The sequence below is a fragment of the Protopterus annectens genome, chromosome 7.part0, assembly GCF_019279795.1.
Source record: "Protopterus annectens isolate FY-2018-M chromosome 7.part0, PAN1.0, whole genome shotgun sequence".
Classification (NCBI taxonomy): Eukaryota; Metazoa; Chordata; order Ceratodontiformes; family Protopteridae; genus Protopterus; species Protopterus annectens.
Window position 1 is genome coordinate 263,245,455 of NC_056739.1, and position 13,013 is coordinate 263,258,467.

General features: G+C 35.2%; 1 protein-coding gene across 2 annotated transcripts in view; it reads left to right on the plus strand.

The window, feature by feature from the left end:
- The window catches only part of LOC122806386 (leucine-rich repeat neuronal protein 2-like), a 1,426,491-nt gene that overhangs the window by 761,349 nt on the left and 652,129 nt on the right, over window positions 1-13,013 (plus strand). For both annotated transcript variants that reach the window (XM_044076746.1, XM_044076747.1), the window contains one exon: window positions 10,217-10,311. The gene's annotated coding sequence lies outside the window, so the exon portion shown is untranslated. The remainder of the gene's footprint in view (window positions 1-10,216; window positions 10,312-13,013) is intronic.

Sequence of the window (13,013 nt, forward strand, 5' to 3'; positions counted from 1 at the left end):
AATTTAAAAGAAAAATTAGAAGTAGGAAATATAAGAGTCCAAGAAATCAAGCCTAATAATGGTATGAAAAAATGCGGTGCATGTTCTCAATGTAAATACATATATGAGGGGTATAATATACAGTTAAAAAATATTAATTGTGAGTTTAAGATTATTGCATACTGTGATTGGAATATATCTGGTGATTGCAATAGCTTTGGAGTAGTTTATTTAACATTCTGTTTTTGTCATGCATGGTATGTAGGTAAGACAGAGTGTAGATTAAGAAGAATCTATTAGCATAGATTCAGTTTCTTTCTGATGAAGTCTTGCGTATTAAAGCAGACGAAAAGCACTTAAAATAAATATTTTAATTAAATCACGGTTTCCTTTGCTGCTTATGTGGAGATTCCTACTACCTGTTTTTACAGTTCAAGTGGATTTAATCAGTTGTCCTTTCGTTTGGGAAGATACTAACATGCTGGACTTGGCTTTTTATTTCTCAATACATTTAGAAAGTGCAACACTACGGATTCTTTTATAGAAAATGGCAGTTGTGGGAATTCAATGTCTTTTAGGTTGACTTGGAGTTGGGGCTCAGGGAAATATGGGAAAGACATGGCCAAATTTTCCATTTGTTTTTCTTTTGTAGAAGAGATCCCTGTATTCAAATAAAAATGCTGAGAATAAGTGGACCTCACAAAAATGAATGAATGAAGTTACAAATGGCTGAATTAATTAATTCATTAATTAATCAATTCATTTATAAGTAAATGAACACATATCCTTAAATAGCTCTCCCAAGACATGGCAAGGATCATCAGTATTGACTAACATGGGAGGGTACATGAGTTTAAAGTGTCACCTCCAAGCATAATGGAACTTGTAATTCTAATGTTGAAAAGTTAGCTGATTCAAGGAGAAGCAGGTATGTACAGGACAGTCTCATGCTTTTAAGGAGAAGCAGGTGTGTACAAGACAGTCTCATGCTTTTAAGGAGAAGCAGGTATGTACAAGACAGTCTCATGCTTTTTATTTCTGCTACAAACAGAGCTGGATCTACTTCCGATTGTCACACTGGGGATTAAGTCTGTGAGTGATTAAAGGTTTTGTCAAGGTAATGTTATTTTTACAGGAAGTGGTATATAAAACTTATAATTTACCATATTTGTAGCTAAACAAAGAAGCCAAGGTGAATATGCAGCAATAATTTTATGTGCTTACCTATGCATATGTAGATCTGTCATGAAACAGATGTGCAGATTGCATGAAGCAATTTGAATGGCTGGGCTGCATTTTATTTCACTTGCCACATGCAGCAGAAAGCATATCAGATCTTGTTCCCAAGATGACAGCACTTTTTAATCAACACAACAAATACTGGAAATGGATTATATGTACTCGCTTCTGGCAAAAGTAATTTATGAGGCTAGTGTCATTGTACACCATCATTTAAGCCCCTCCATTTTCTCTGGATTACTTGCTTTATTACTATATATTTATTTTTTATAGAGATACTGACACTAGAACACTTTCTTAACAGTGAAAAAGAGTCAGATACATCTAGATGAATTGCACATTTCAGCCTGATTACTGGATATGTTTCTGATGTGTTGCCATCCTAAGGATTATTTGTCTTGCCTACTGTCTTGACATGCAGAATGTAGTATAATTCCTATTTTTTATTTTTTTTAAGCACAAGAAAAAACATCAGAGACTGATCAAGATCTAATATACTTTGGGCTGCAAAAGACATTTGACACCATCTTTTTATGAGCTTAAGCTGATAATAACCCATGGCATACATCAGTAATAACTTTTCATTTACTGTTTACTGACCATATGCTTGCTGCTGTACAGAAGCATTTTGAGCAAGAAAATTTAACAGATCTAACCACCAGTAAAAAGCGGGGTTCTCCTTTAGCTAAATTTGTAGTCATTTTGGTCAACAAGATGTCATTTTATATAGATTGCAGACCACTGATTTTTTGTCCATGTAGACCTACATATAACAGTGCCTATTGCATTGTTAATTTTATGTAAAACAGCAGTCCCTCAGTGATCTGTCCTTGCAGAGTAGAAACCATTTAATTTTCTTCTTTTCTTCTATAAGTTATTTTCTGTCCCTCTAATCTTATGTAGAAATATGAATCAAAGGTTTCTCTTTAAGTTATGCCTCGAGTTGTATGCTTTGTGAAGTCTGTGATTTCATAAGCATAGGTATCAACTACAGGAGGCAAGACCAGCTCCCTGACAATTTGGACAGACTCCCTCATCTTAGTTTACTTTGGATTAACTTATCTAACATACCGTGCTCCGCGTTTACAATGTATTTGGATAGCTCCTTTGTTAAGGAGGGGAAGAACCACAGACAAGGAACTCAGAATCATTTTTGTTGTTTCAGAACAAAATTACAAAATGAATATTTCATTTTTTTAACATTATTCTGACCAGCAATTATGTTAAGAAGTGACAACTCCATTTGAGCAAAAAAATTCCTGCTGCTTTACTGCTATCACTGGACTGGAAAACCTAATGTCAGAAATGATTTGACACTCAGAACAGTATGTGTTTAATTGACTATGGAGGATCCCGACAATGCAGGTTTCATCTTTAGGTCTTAACAGGTTTTGCTAGTGTTTCTTTGGCTGAATAACTGCCACACAGAAAGCATATAGTTTCACACAAGCGAACACAAACCGCATACATCCCAGCTGTTGCCCTCTTTTTGTTGTATATATCCATTGTTAAGCTTTAGGACTGTAGGCCAGTTAGAGCGGCAGTTTAATGAACCTCAGTCCTATTCAGGTGATCCCACCTGTCTGCAGTAAATATCCTGAGTACAACAGGCAGGAAGATGGCAATGAGGAGGGGGACTAAAGACAATGTAAGTTGATGTACCAGCAACTTGAAAGGCTAAATCAGTTAATGCCGTGTCTGAAATTTCAGATTAAGAACTAAAGAACTAAAGTCACTGATTAAAGAGGCTAACTCTGTATTTTTTATAGGGGCATATTGTGTTTTTTTTATCTTTTATTCCTAGCAGTAAGGTGTTGTGCATGCTATATGTGTGAATTTAGAACAGTATAAAATAAATTTAGTGTGTGTGTATGTGGGTATATATATATACACATACATATATATATATATATATATATATATATATATATATATATATATATATATATATATATACATGGATTACCTTCACAAGACCAAACTACCACAACATCAAAATTCAAATAATCGAGATGAGAATATCAGAAACCCACATCAGCATGGAGATTGAGCTGCAGTCATAAAAACAGCATCTCCATTTAAACACAGCATGCAAAACAAAAATGTGTGAGTGTGCGCCCCCCATACCCCATACAAATTATATATGCCAACTCCAAAATCACACCACAGCGGGGAAAAGGGTAAATTCCTGATCCTCACTGTACTGCAATCTCTATTCAAAAGCATTGAAAAACCTACATTTTTGTTTTACATGCTGTGCTTAAATGGAGAAGCTATTCTTATGACTGCAGCACAAATTGCATTCAGAAGAGTGTTGTCTGGCATGCTCGATAGCTGCTTTGATGTTACAAGTTTCAGCATTGTAAATGTTCGCTGATGTGAGCTTCTGGTTCTCATCTGTATTATTTGAATTTCAATGCAGAGGTATTTCGATCTTGTGAAGGTAATCCATGCATATATCTATCTATCTATATACATGTACATATATATATATATATATATATATATATATATATATATATATATATATATATATATATATATATATATATATATATGTATATATATATATATATATAGATAGATATATATATATAGTTCCCCTTCACAAGATCAAATGGATGGAAGCTCAAAATTCATAATCTCAAGACCAGAATCTCGAACTTCTATTCACTTGAAATTGTGAATGGGAACCTTAGGTTTAAAAAAATAAAAAGTTAACTTACCTTATTGCAGAGGGCCAGGTCCCCCTGTACCCTAGCAGTTTAAATGTGAATGTTCCGTGACCGCACTATAGCGGAGGAATGGAAAATCTTTCATTTTGTGCTTATGCGTATAGCGCGGAATGGTAGATTTCCCTTTCCTTCACTATAGTGCAGTCTCGGAGTAGGTATATTTAAGTAGAGTGGGTGTGGGTGGTGCAGGGGGGCAAAGCCCCCCTGCAAAAACATTTGAAAGGTGTTAATTTTTTTATTTTTTGTCCCTTTCATATGTTCGAGTTTCTCTAAATTTATGACTTTCGAGTTTAGAGAAATTCGATCATATGAAAGGGAACCATATATATATATATATATATATATATATATATATCTATAGATATGTACATATATATTTATATGCATTGTTTTTTTTTTTTTTTGTTTTTTTTTTTTTTTATTCACACACTAGCCTGTATTTCTATAACAGATTAACAATATTCATAGTGTGGTTGACACTGACTACATGTTTCATATTCACTTATTCTCTAGCTTGGTGTCCTTTCCACTTCTCTTGTCCTCAGACGATACAGGCAAAGACTAATTATTGCAGCCATGGTTCACAGAATTCATGTAGCAGTCACATAAAATGTTATTTCATGAATGTTATAATTTAAAATAGCATACTTACAGAGGTCATTGTTTGATGGTATTGGAGGCATCTGACTTGTTTATTTGGTTATTAAATAACTCATTGTGATTGGAGTTAAGGAAGAGTGTGTGGGGAAATAGTTATTCAAAAAAGGACCCATTGACACTTATTGGATGGTAAGATTACTAAAACAGCTGCTGTTCAATATTAGAGTTCAGTGATAAATATGATCATAAAGTAATTGGGTAAAAAGAGAGAAATAAATCAAGCATCTTAAAGAGATAAAGTACAGGCTCAAATAAGATGCCTTCCAAGAGCTGACAAAGGGACGTGGTGAACCACAGACAGAGCTCTACAGATTGTGTTTAACAAATAAAGCATGGGGATTCATAAAGGTTACCACAAAGTATACTTTGTGTGACCTTTTGGAGTGAATAGATAGCAAAAGCATTGTGGAAGGGCTGCTCCTGAATTCAGAATTTGTAGATGGTAAAAGGAAGGAAAGGCACAAAAATGCGGTGAAAAAAGTGGATAAAATACTAAAATATACTTCAGGTTAACAAAATGCTGTGGTCACCAACAAAAGTTTTGTATTTGTTAGACTTTCTATTTGTATTAAATTATTTTCTTTTGCCCAATTGTCTGCATATCTGTGTTCCTTGTTTTCTGCAGAAGTATAACTGTGATTTAACCAAGGGCAACATTTGACAGTGTCAGAGATAACATATGAGACATTGCAGATTACCTTTCCTATAGCATATATGTTCTTTCTCTGTTTAGCAGAATTACCTGGAATTCAAGGAACAGTCCCTTGAAGCTATTGCACCTTTTCATTTGACACATTATTCTGAACTGCTAGGTAGAGAACTCTTGCAGTGCAATTTATTCTCAGTCTCCGAATCACTGTGCTGACTGTCTGCAAGTGATGTCAATCTCTGTGGGTGCAAGGACTGTTGCTGAGGTCTGCTAGACTTTCAAGTGTTGTCTGTATCTGTGAAGGAAAATGGGTTTGTGAACATATTTATAACCATATGTGGAGTCAGCAGCGTTCATGAGTGCTGTTAGTGTCTGTGAAAAAATGCAGTATCTGCAAGTATAGTCTATCTGACTATACACTGTGCCCATGAATGTGTTTTTTTTTTTTTTTGGGGGGGGGGCAGCATATAGTGTTTATATGATCAGAGTTCAGTCAAAGTCTGCATTCACAGAAGACCAAAGAAAATAAAACATGCAGCTTACTGGTTGTAGAGATTTCAAACAAAACCAGTTTAAATACCCATTATTAGTCAGGATTTTAGGTACACAGCTTTTCAAGGACAGAGGTTCTTTATAATAATTTAGTTGATACTGCTATTTTTTCCAAAAAAAAAGCAGTTCTGCAAGAAAAATCATTTCAAAATGAGAACATCTTTAAATCAGTAATTGGTAAAATGAGAAAACTTCCATCAGGCTAGTTTTAAGTTACTGTGGGATTTCTATGAGAATCTTAATTTAAGGCCATGTCTAGAAAAGCCTGATTTCTTTTAAGCACCTATAATATCTTCACAGAGTCTTGGTAAATTAAAACGTTGATGAAAATTAGTGTTCCAGGGTCTGTAGAAGATTTATTCCTAAAGGGAGAGCACTTTTTTCTACCTACCATTATAAAACTTTTCCCTCTATCAGCTAAAATAAGATTTCATTAACAGTTGCTATGAAATTATAAGAATCAAACATCTTTGGTGAATCATGAAATATGATACTGTTTGGACAGCTTCTAGTTTTGAGATCTAACACTTATACTGTGAGCTGAAAGATTTCGTGAGTGTTAAATGATGCTCTGCCTGAGTGTGAAATAATTGTAGTTTGCATTAGATGAAATAATACATTCATAGGTAGCAGTTCGATTCTCTATTTTGCCATCTGCTTTCAATAAATCCAACAGAATATTACTGACTTCAGCAACCTAATTGGATATTTTCTCTATTGCTTCCTTTATTTCAGTCAATGGAAGACATATTTCAGATTTACATAAAGTAGATGTTTTGTCACTAATTTTTTTCTGTACATATGCAGCTTTTGGATCTTTTTATCAGGAATACAGACTGAAGAAAAAATGTTTTCTGTACAATGAAGTCCAAGTATCCTTTCTGATGAAAACAACTGAGTACTTTTAATAATATTTTTAGAATGCTGAGATGCTTAAATCCCCATAAAGAAAATGCTGAAAGATTATAACAGCTAGTAGTTGTGAAGAAACAACATTTTCAATGAAATCCAAAAATAATTACAATTATATAGACATTAGGCAGCAGTAAAACAGTGAAAGAGTCAAAGTAGGTAGCATTTGCTCATCACAGACCAGCAGCCACATTAGAATACCAAACATTTATTCCCTTTAAGATTATTTGGGGGGGGGGGGGCAAACTAAGAAGTTTCCAGATGGAGTCAAGACAAAGATAAGGTAAGACCCTGGTTTGATGCTATTAATCAAGCCAGTCAAAATGGGTATCAGTGCAGTGATAAGCCCGGTATGTTCCAAGCAAAGCAAATAAAAGAAAAAATGGAAAAAACACAACCACAAACAAACTTTTAATAAATCTTTGAGAAGTATAAAACACAGATTAAAAACAAAACTTAAGTGTCAAAATACACTTTCAAAATAAAGGCTTCATCAGGCAGATATAAACAATCAAAGTTGAGTCCATTTATACTGATAGCAAATAAGTCACATGATGCTATTTAACTTGATTAAGCAAAAGCCTTAAATAAGGCTTTAAAGTTACCATGTCATTATGACCAGGGGTAATATGAGCTCTGAATCTAAAAATCCATGTGAGTTCTTCATATTCAGTAAGGTCTTTCATGATGCCCCCTCTTAAAGGTGTTAAGATCTCTTTGCTTAGTTACTTGTTTTATAATTTATTTATTTTATTATTTCAGGGGAAAAACAGTCAGTGAGAGATGTTAATGAGAAGATTAGCCTAACTCTGAGGTTCACATTTGAGACGCTTCTTGTATCTCCATCTTGAACTCATAGGTGGTATAGTAAATTAAGATCTCATCTGCAACAAGCTGATAGTGCTTCCAGTGGAGCCTAAACATTCTAGGGTATTTGTTTATCAAGATGAAGGAATTCTCATAAGAGATTGGTCTCTAGGGGGTATTGGTCTGCCGGATCTAGAACTGTATTCTCTATCTATAATCTTAAGAATTTTATGTATAGAAACCTGATACACAAAGCATGTTTTTTTTTTTTTATTTTTCCAATAGTGCTCATTCAAAACAATATCTCCACATTTAACTTACAGATTATAAGCATCTTCAAAGAGAATAACTTAATATATTGCTTTCAGTTGTTTGATAAAGGTACATCAGGTACTGATCATCATATATTAAACAAATTTAATTTGGATAAAGACTTGTTGTTGCATGTGCACAACTGCAGACAATTTATGGAAAATATACGCATTCTTATGCAACTAAAATAAGAAGCTGTACTCCCAAATTAATTGACTTATTATCTCTTGTAATACAGCAGGAGGTTTCTGGTAAAGGACTTCTATCAAAAATCTATAACGTGATTAAACTGGACCAAGAATATATAAAGATAGCTATTGGTTCTATTTAAACAAATTAATAATGATTCTCCACATGAAGAAGATAAAAAAGCTCATTTTATTATCTTCTAAATAGACTACTAGGTCTCTTAAATGGAGAATGTTGTCTTGGAATTGTCTTCACAGATCTTTTTTATTATTCCTCACAGAATTGAATTGCTGTCCCAAGACAAAACGGTTTGCTAGAGATGTAAACTTGATCTCAAAGCTGATTGGTAGCACATGTTTTTTGACTGTGTCAAGCTTCAATCTTATTGGGAGGAAATTAGTATATTTTACAGACTTTATTTTTGGATAAGTTTTCTTTCACCAAATCTTTGGTTTTATTTAATGTTCCTGTACCTAAGTGTGTTAGGAAACTAAAATACCCAATTATATGGATCATTCTATCAATAGCAAGAAAAGTTCTAATAAGAAATTGGAAAAGTGATTCTTCTCCCTCTTTTAACGAATTTTCCAGTATTATGAATGAGGTATGTCATTTGAACTGATGACTGTCAAATCAAGGACTAGTAGAATTACGTCTACATAAATTCTTGGATGAAACTAAAAGAACTGTTAAACAAAGAATAGCTGAACTGTCATTAATTGGAAATGTATTCAATGTTTCTATATATAATAGGTGCCTTTTGTAAACACTGGTTGATGAGATTTGGGTTTTGTTTCTTAACCTTTTTACGTTATTTAATTCTTTATTAATTTAATGTGACTGTTTATTCTTTTAAAATCAATAAAATATAAAAAAAAAAAGAATAGGGAATTCTCCCTTGCACCTTGATAATATTTCCTTAGTTAGTATAAATACATCGCAGACTTCTGAAAAAAGGACTCCAGGCCCACATAAACCTTCCCTGTTAACAAATAAAATCAGTTAATTAGCCAGTCAATAAAACAGGCTTTTGTCTAGCAAGAATGTTGAAGTTAACAGCAAGAAATCCAACATGGAGGCCTGCCTGCTATGGTAGTTTTTCCCATTACAGAGACATGAGAAGCTAGTTGTGCCCATGTTTTGCAATAAGTATCACTTAAAGGTTTGAGATTTACTTGCCGAGCAGGTCCTTAAATGTTCAAGAATTAACTGATCCACACCTGCTATGAGTGTATTATTTTTGAAGTGGAAACAAAGGTTGGAATCTCAGTGTCAGACCCACGGGTGTGTTGCTTAGGATACAGGGAAAGTGTGATGCATGAAGCAGGGTAGTCATGGAGATACAGAGAAATAGAAATAGAGTCCATATGGGGTAAAGCTTCTGACAAAGGTTGTAATTAAAAAGGAATCTGAGTCCATTTACATTGTATTGAACTAAGCATTCCTTTAAGCCTGAATTTTCTTTGCTTCATATTAAATTAGTATCATTCTGGGACAGAAACCTGAGAAACAGTAACAATGGCTTTAGGATTACATGGGATCTGTGGGTGTCGGGTAGATTCTAGACAAGTATAATGAAGAGTGATAAAGAAATACTGCCAAACATACCTCTAAACCTCTTAGAACAAAAATTCTGGACAAAGCCTTAAAAAAATGGGAGGACAAAGGACCAAAAATAGGGACACTTTTTAAATATTGTTCGTACAAACTTAGAAAGTTGACAGAGTAACAGGTTTTGCATTAGAATTAATTTTCTGAAAGGTATGAAGTCTGAAACTCAAATGTCTGTCATTATTTCTAATTTCAACCCTCAATACTTTACCAATAATTTGCCAGAAAAACACAGTTTTAGGAGAAACTGATCAAAAAATATAAGGCAAAAATCTGGAGATTCTGCAAAAATCTGTAGAGAAGTATGCTGCCAAATTCAATATGTCTAAAAATGCCTGCACAAATGACATTTATTTGCAATTGTAAATAATGGCATGTGGGTCCAACAGCACTATGAAAACCTGCAGTATTTATTCTTTAAGCACACTCCACAGTAGTACTTAGTCTCCATGAGCTCCTAATATCTTTGTATAATAATGATAAATAAAACTGTTGTCTTAGATACTCTTTTGGTACAAATGTGGACCGCGAATAATTCTTATTTCACTTTATTTCTTATGTGTCTCACTAGGAATAGTCCTGAAGCACTGCTAACATCCAAGTCAAAAGTACAACACAGTAGGCACTTAAGTGCAAGAAATTTGAGATCAGCAGATTCAACAAAAGGTATGCTGTCATTGTTTCCTCTAGAACAGACAACTGTTAGCAGAATTTGGGATGCATGTACATAGCAAATGGTACCGTATATTTGTTGTTGTATGAACGTCTTGTATCACATTACCTTGTTCCATGTTTCCTGTGTTTAGACATCCAAGTGAATATGTCTGAGTTTGCATTAGATGAGAACTGAACAGTCCACTGAATAAGAAATATGTTTAAAAATTGCAGTGCGCTTATTGTGTGGAGGTTTTTGTCTAAAAATGTGTAACAAGCTCTGACCATATATTCCTATAATATTTGTTTCACAGTTTGTCTTTTTATCTGCTGTAGCCCGGTATAGTCACATTTATGTATTACGTTCTATTTCTGGTATATTCCATCATTCTTCAGATCTTTTCTTTTAAAACCCACCGTGCCTGAGAATGTACCTCATTTTAGTGCATATGTGCATGCTAGAGACATAGTGAACTCTGTGAAGTGATTGCCCTCTTGGAAGCTCTGTGGATGTTGTAGCGGTATTTCACTTCTAATGGAAGCTACATGTAGTTAGAAGTGCTTCCTGCTGACAACAGCCTGTAGTACTATTTGTCAGACAGAAATATCTGTTATGTATTCTTTTAAATGGGTAAGAAAAATGGTAGTAGTCATAGAAAGCTGCACAGCAGCACAACTTGCAGTGCACACATAAGCTGCACTGTTTATAACTAATGCAATTCAGACTTATGTATACTGTGCATGGTGTCACTCACCTGAGCAACTTTAACAACTGCTTATGTAGATGCCCTACTTGCCTGCTCAGCCATGTAGTAAATGCATGTAAAGATTATGTGCTACGTAAATCCATCTTTTTTGTGTTTGGAAGAAATGTGCTTTTCATAAAACTAAAATCCCTTTAGGTCAAAGCAATGGAGTGGTTTCAAAATATTACATTAATGGGTTTGGTGCCAGAGTTGGGTAACACTGGGGAGGCATGCTGTCGTCAGTGGGGGAGGCTACCTTTATTTGTTGGAAGTCCCCCCCAACACACACATGTACTCATGCGACCCTAGACATGTGCACACACACACACACACACACACACACACACACACACACACACACACACACACACACACACACACACACACACACACACACACACACACGCACACTACAGTTGCCACCTTTTGTAGAGGTGAAAACCTGAATGAAAGCACACCCCTTGCTCTGCCACTAGCCTAATCCCTGTCCATCACTTTATCTGCCCACTTCACCTTTCCTCAGTGCCCGTTTTGGGTTGTAAATATCATGTCATTTGGAAGTGGTATGCCTTCTTTTTTTTTTTTATGCCATCCTCAGACTCATACCTCTCAAATGTACAGATTTTCTCAGAATGTCCAGATTTTTGCCTCATATTTTTGGTCCGTTTTTCACAAAATTGCAGTTTTCTGGCAAATTAGTTGCAAATCATTAAGGAGTGAAGTTAGAAAATAATGACAGATTTGAGTTTCAGAGTTCATACCCTTCTGAAAATTCATGCTAATGCAAACCTGTTATTGTATCAACTTTCTAAGTTTCTAAGAGTGATATTTAAACATTGTCCCTATTTTTTTGGCTTTTGTCCCATGTTTATTTATGGCTTTGTCCAGATTTCTTGCTCTAAGAGGTTGAGAGGTATGCTCAGACTTGACCACATTGCTTTAGTAGTGCTTTTTCTCAAAACAATAGGTCTGATGTAGCATTTTCACAAAAATCCAGCATTCTGTCTGAGCTGCAAAATAGAAAGCTAAACTTTGTGATGTGTTCATAGGTTCATAGGTAGGTATTAGGCTATCGACCTAGGGGCCTATACAAGCCCAGCCAAAAGGTACCCTGGCTTTTGCCACCCAAGAAAAGTATTTTCCTGTACCACTGTAGAGCAGAGCCACAGAAGTAATCCCCGGGGTTAATTTCCTATTTCCCATCCAGTCATTAAGATTTTTCTTGAAGAGTGCTAATGAGGAGCTTTGTTTGATATAGATAGGTAGTTTATTCCAGAGTATGGGAAGTCCCTGGGACAGGAATCTATCCCTCTGGCACATTCTGTTTATTGTGGTGACAAGGTTTAGGTTCCTAGAGCGTGTAGCTCAGAGGGATTGGGATTTCTTTAAGTGGAGCATGTCCAGCAGCTCTGGGTTTGACATAGTTTTGTATGTTAGGCAGAGATCGCCTCTAAGTAGGCGATATGCGACAGAGTAAAGCTGGAGTTTTTTGAGACGGTCTGCGTAGGGCATCTATTTGAGGCCGGTAATCCTCTTTGTGAGGTATTTCTGCAGCTTTTCCAGTTGTTGTTGATGTCTTGTGAGGTACATACCAAAAGGGGTGTTGTACTCTATAATGGGTCTAATGAGTGATGAGTAGAAGGGAACAATGACCTCTTTTTTCTGGATGAGAAACTTTTTGTGATGAGGTGTGACACATAGAAGGATTTCCTGACTACTGTGGTGATGTGATTATCAAAGGAGAGACTACTGTCCACCTGTGTCCCAAGGTCTCTTATCACACTTTTGGTGTTAAGTATACTACCGCCTATGTTTTAGTTCGATTTGTAGTTTGCTGCTTTCACAGTGTGGGTTCTGTCAGTGAGCCAGTTGGCAACCCATCTTGTGACATAGGGATTTATACCTAGTTTAGTGAGTTTATCTATAATTCCAGATTGACTGATGGTGTTAAAAGCCTTGGCAAGATCT